Raw genomic sequence first — 5,584 nt, forward strand, 5'->3', positions numbered from 1 at the left:
GGACTTCCTGCAGGAATGCTGAGCAATATGCTATGTAGCACTAGCTATGATTGACTTATTTGTAAGTATCGTGAACTATTCAGTATCGTGAATAGTGGCTTTAGTATCGATCGTGATACTAAAATGGCAGTATCGCTCAGCCCTACTAGAGATCCATTCTTCTCCTATACATTAGTGGATTGTATCCTATAGCTTCTTGCCCCCCCCCCCCCCCCCCACCAACCCCCCTAGTAGTGTCTCCTAAATCCACCTATGCTTTTAATAAATATAGCCAAATGCATATATCATGTGGAATGATACTGAAAGATGACTGATATGTAGGTTATCTTGCATGATAGTGCAATGTACACTTTTAAGGGTAGCCATGTCAGGGTATATCGTATAACGGGAATGATTCGCGGAAGAAAACATTCGTGTACAAACTGCAATAATTGGCAGAGGGTGTAACTTGCAACAGTGACAATTGAGTTAAGTGGCAATCAGTGTTGACTGGTGACAAGAGTTTTCATCTGTGCAGAAAAGTTATTGCCCCCACACCCCCTCCCCTAAAGGGATAGAACACCTATTTATATATATTTGTGTGTGTATGTATATATGTGCATGCATGTGTGTAGATATAATTGCACATGTTGGTAATTTCATATGCAGTGGAGATAGTCATTCTTGTACATCTATATATTCATAATAACTTAAATGTATTTGTGTGTTACTAAGGTGACTACAGACAATATGTTTTGCGATTCACAATACTTAAGTGAATGAAGGAAATAAATGTTTTAAATGGCACGGCACATGTTTCCCATTTACGTAATGATATTTGGTTAGGAAAAGCTTATGTGAGGTACCTAATTACCAATTTTCTAACCTGTCAGCCATTTCAAGGATCCCGACCCCATAGATATGGTTCATACCAAAGATACAACAGAGACTATGGCCAGTGCCAGCCAAGCTAATTAAAAGGATATAAGAGGGAGAATTGACAAATACAAAACCGAGCATGTTGCACCTGGGATGAGGCCAGCAAGCGTAGCCATTACAAACAACACCCAGTGAGTTTGATCACTCAAATGACCCCAGTGTTTTACCATCTATCTTGCAACTTGTAAACAAACTCAACCAAAAAAAAAAATTGTCTTGGAAACATACTATGTATAAATTGTTCACAAGTGTTGCTTCCACTAGATTGCTGCTTCTTGCCCACACACCACCTCGACCAATTAAAGGGATAGTGTAACTTGGCTATGGTACTTCACTGACATAATTGAATTTAAAATATATATATATTACCACATTTCCAATATTTTTAGGTATATGCTTGTCATGCCCTCAAACTTCAATATTCTATTGAACGTCTTACCTTGGACTGTCTAGAGCAGCTCTAATGGGCAGCACAACTTGTATACAATTTTTCTAATCTGCAAATATTAAGGCATTCCAGGGGCATCGAATTGTACTTATATAATATGGCTAGGTTGTAGGACAAATTGTGTGGGAAAAGCAAGCCTTGGAGGTTGTTGGTTGTGCCACATCATTTATGTTCCGCATGTATGCAACAGCAGGCAACACTAAATATACTTCTGAATGATAAAGTTTGAATTGATCTGTGTTGGTGGCAAACCTTAGCTGATTGGAATGGGTTGAGTCTACTTTTGTTGGAACAATAGTGCCCGGACTCTCAATCATCTGATCTAAACAGAGGTGCCAGATTGTGGTGTGTTTTGGCAAGCAAAACAAAACAAACAAACAAAAAATGGCATCTGCCACTACATGGGGTCAAAATATAACGTCATAGTAATTTAAAAAAGAAAAATCCAACTGTTTGAGCTTTGTGGAAGAAGTCAGGTATGATTTGAGTTTGATCATTCCAGAGTTGTTACTGCTGTGAATAGATACTGCCACATACTTGTAATACAGCCTGTGGTTCTTGTTTTACTAATTTCGAGATTGGTGTAGCCTGTAGACACTTAGCAGGTGTACAATAATAGCACAGCTGACCACATCTCCCATGGTAACCTGCATTTGTTCTTTTGTTTACGGCCACCAGCCAGCTCCACTACCTCATCTGTGACTGCAGATTCTGAGGGATAAATGGGACGGACATACACACACACTCCAGGCAACTGTGCAGTACTCTACATGAATGGTTTAGTGTCTCCTACTCGAGAGATGCTATAATGCTGAGCAGCACCGATGTTTACTATTCCTCACACAGACTATATAACCCAACACCAGTCTTCATTTTTAATCACAATGGCACAACGCTTCAAGTCCACTTATTCTCCAATGGCAACCTATGGCTTCATTCATCCTGCAGTCAGCATAATGCATAGTACAAACCTCCTTACACCACACTTTGAGCAGGTTCTTTGAAGCATTTATAGAGCTAGCTAGTACAGACAATGAATCCGCCTTCTAATTATTACAGGTGTACCTATAGTTGATCCGATATCAGTTACATATTAATTGTGTCCCTGCTGAGGTGTAGCTATAGTGTAGGCAGGTGAGGCAGCCGGTATTTGTATCTGAAGTCACTGAACTGGGAGTTATGTTGGACCATTAGATGCATTGAAAGCATCCATTAACAGGGTTTGTACGCTATTTAGTTCAACTCATAGTGTACATAGTAAGAGTCCATCCAGTGCAGCTCCAAGTGGATAGCTACTGAGGTTTACTTTTCAGAAACTGGTCAAGCAAGATCGATATACTCTAGTGGAGCAGTCGCCCTAATATAGAACACTCACCCTGATACAACATGCATCCAAGCAAATTTTTAATACAATACTTTGATAGAATTTAACAACTTAAATTGCTCTCACAGTCTGTCTAGCTTTACCAGGGGAGCATAACCTGACCCCCTGTTGATCCCCTGTTACCAGTGCTTATAATTATACTACTTGGGTTAAGGAGTGAGCAACATGCACAGGAGAACTCATGCTCGCCTCATTTCATCATTACAGTCACCATATGCATTTTAGCTGTATTTTTTTCACATCTTATTCTGTTTATTAGAACTAAGCTGAATTACAAGGTCACAACTGTTTATATTGGGTATGTAGAACTAGATCAAACCATCCCTAGCAGGTCCACTCCAGAGCGGTTCAACATGGTTCAGTTTGATACAAGCAGTTCAACATAGTTCAGTGCGATGCGGCAAACATTTACACCAACCTGGAAATTGTTTTAATTTGAGGACATTCTTGCGGTGGGTGTGCAGGGAATATCCCAGAGGTTTTACGGTTCCTATGGCTTGGAGGGAAAGGCAGTTGCCTTCTTTGGCATGCGGAAATTCTTGTGGCATCAGAGAATGTTAGAATCCCCAAGCATTCCTACCTCCAAGCCTTTGTAGTAAAACATGCTGTATACATCATGAAATTGTTGAAAAGGGGCCTATTTGAGAATTAATAGGAGAATCCATGGAACCCTGCACACCTACCAAAACAACCACCATCTGTTGACGGTGGCAACCCGCTCACAACAGGGTAAGACCTGCTGACCGGGTTAAACTGACAAGCAACATTGAATGGAGTTTAACTAGTTAAACTAGGTTAATGTTGCAGTAAAGCATGCACGTGTGTATTATGATAGTGACTAACCCGAAGCTCCACCATGACTAGGGGGAAGATTGGGCAGGCACACACGTGAGAAGGGTTGGCAATAATTGGAGAATAACATTGCGCATGCGTTACAAGAAAAAGGCACGTGGAGAGGTGTTAGAACACATGGTGCTACATGGCATAGCGAATCTTGTCCCACCCATACCACTCCCCTCTACCAACTATCTCATATTAGTATTTTTAGACACAAAGGGATTGTTCGGTGGGGTAATGTATTGCCCAAAAAAATGAATAAAATAAAATTAATAACGGGGGTGTGGAGAGGTGAAGCATGTACCACAGACAGTCCCAGCAGGGAGCTTAGTAAATCCCCCATTTTTTCCATCGTCTCCATCTTAAGGCTAGCTCAGGGTGTGACAGTGCAGGGTTTTTATTAGGAACATTGTGGCATGCAGAAATTCTTGTGGCTTTAGAGAATGTTAGAATCCCCAAGCATTCCTACCTCCAAGCCTTTGTAGTAAAACATGCTGTATACATCATGTACAATTGTTGAAAAGGGGCCTATTTGAGAATTAATAGGAGAATCCATGGAACCCTGCACACCTACCAAAATAACCACCATCTGTTGACAGTGGCAACCCGCTCACAACAGGGTAAGACCTGCTGACTGGGTTAAACTGACAAGCAACATTGAACATAATATAATTGAACATGCACCAATTCCAACAGTGGAGAGTAGAATACAATGTTCTGTGTGTGAAAGATCTTTTAGCCAGTCTAGTGATCTGAAGCGATGCAAATGTCTGGCAGAGGGTTCACTGCCAATTGAACTTCAACATGGAGCTATTCAGTGCTTATTATGTCACCATTGCATGGTTTCGTAGCAGAGGAGGACTAACTGTTCACAAGTGTCGACCAGCTGAGTAAATATCTTAAGCTTCTTCATACAACCATATGAAGACTACGTGACCTTTATGGTAGTGGAGAGGAGGAGGAGGTGTGCATGTGTGTGTGACTGGTTCACTAAGCAGCAGTGGCTTAACTTATGTTTTGCATGGTTTAGTGCTGGAGGCTTTACTTTGCTGGCTTGTGTGCAGTCATAGCGTGTATTTACACAAAATCTATGTATATACATGTAAATAGGATAGTCTTCTATAGTGAGCATAACACCAGTATCTATATATGCATGCATCACTGTATATACAGTACACAGTACTACCATATTCAGTTACCATACATGCGTATATTATGTAGTTATGTTCATGTAGCATGCAAGCATTGGTGTTCATACTACAACATTCACAAGTAAGAAATTTAAGTTATACGTGTGATAATGTTGGAACTGTTTCAGTCTATTTATAAGCATCATCACTCTTTTTCATACATATTGAAACTGCATATGATAGTGCGACGCATACTGACTATACATGGTGTAATGAGGTGTGAAAAATAATGCTAGATGATATATACTATCTAATCCAAAACAGCCAAGCTGTAAAAAAAAAGAGTGCGGCCCTCAAAAAGGCTATGGTGAAAAAAGATGTGAAATCCGAGGTGGCGGCTAAAAAATGGCTGTGATGGTAGGTTAATGGTAAAAATTTTAATAATGACAATTCAGGTGAATTTTGGTGCCGCTTGGTCAATTGGCACAAAATTCACCTGAATTGTCGTTATTAAAATTTTTACCATTAACCTACCATCACAGCCATTTCTTGGCCGCTACCTTGGATTTCACATCTTTTTTCACCATAGCCTTTTTGAGGGCCGCACTCTTTTTTTACAGCTTGGCTGTTTTGGATTAGATTTCACTTCTTTTTGTATTTGTATACCCCAAAGCCGGCCTATGGCCGGCTTAGGGACTTTTTTAACATATCTTTTTTTCTTTACCACAGGAAATAGAAAAGATGAAGCAGATATACTTTAAATATTTCTGATTTTATCAGTAAATGTACAAATTATATATAATTATATATATATAATACATATATTTATTACAGAACTCTCCATGGTGGTTTCTTTGTAACTGAACA

This window comes from Dysidea avara, chromosome 3 (assembly GCF_963678975.1).
Source record: "Dysidea avara chromosome 3, odDysAvar1.4, whole genome shotgun sequence".
NCBI lineage: Eukaryota > Metazoa > Porifera > Demospongiae > Dictyoceratida > Dysideidae > Dysidea > Dysidea avara.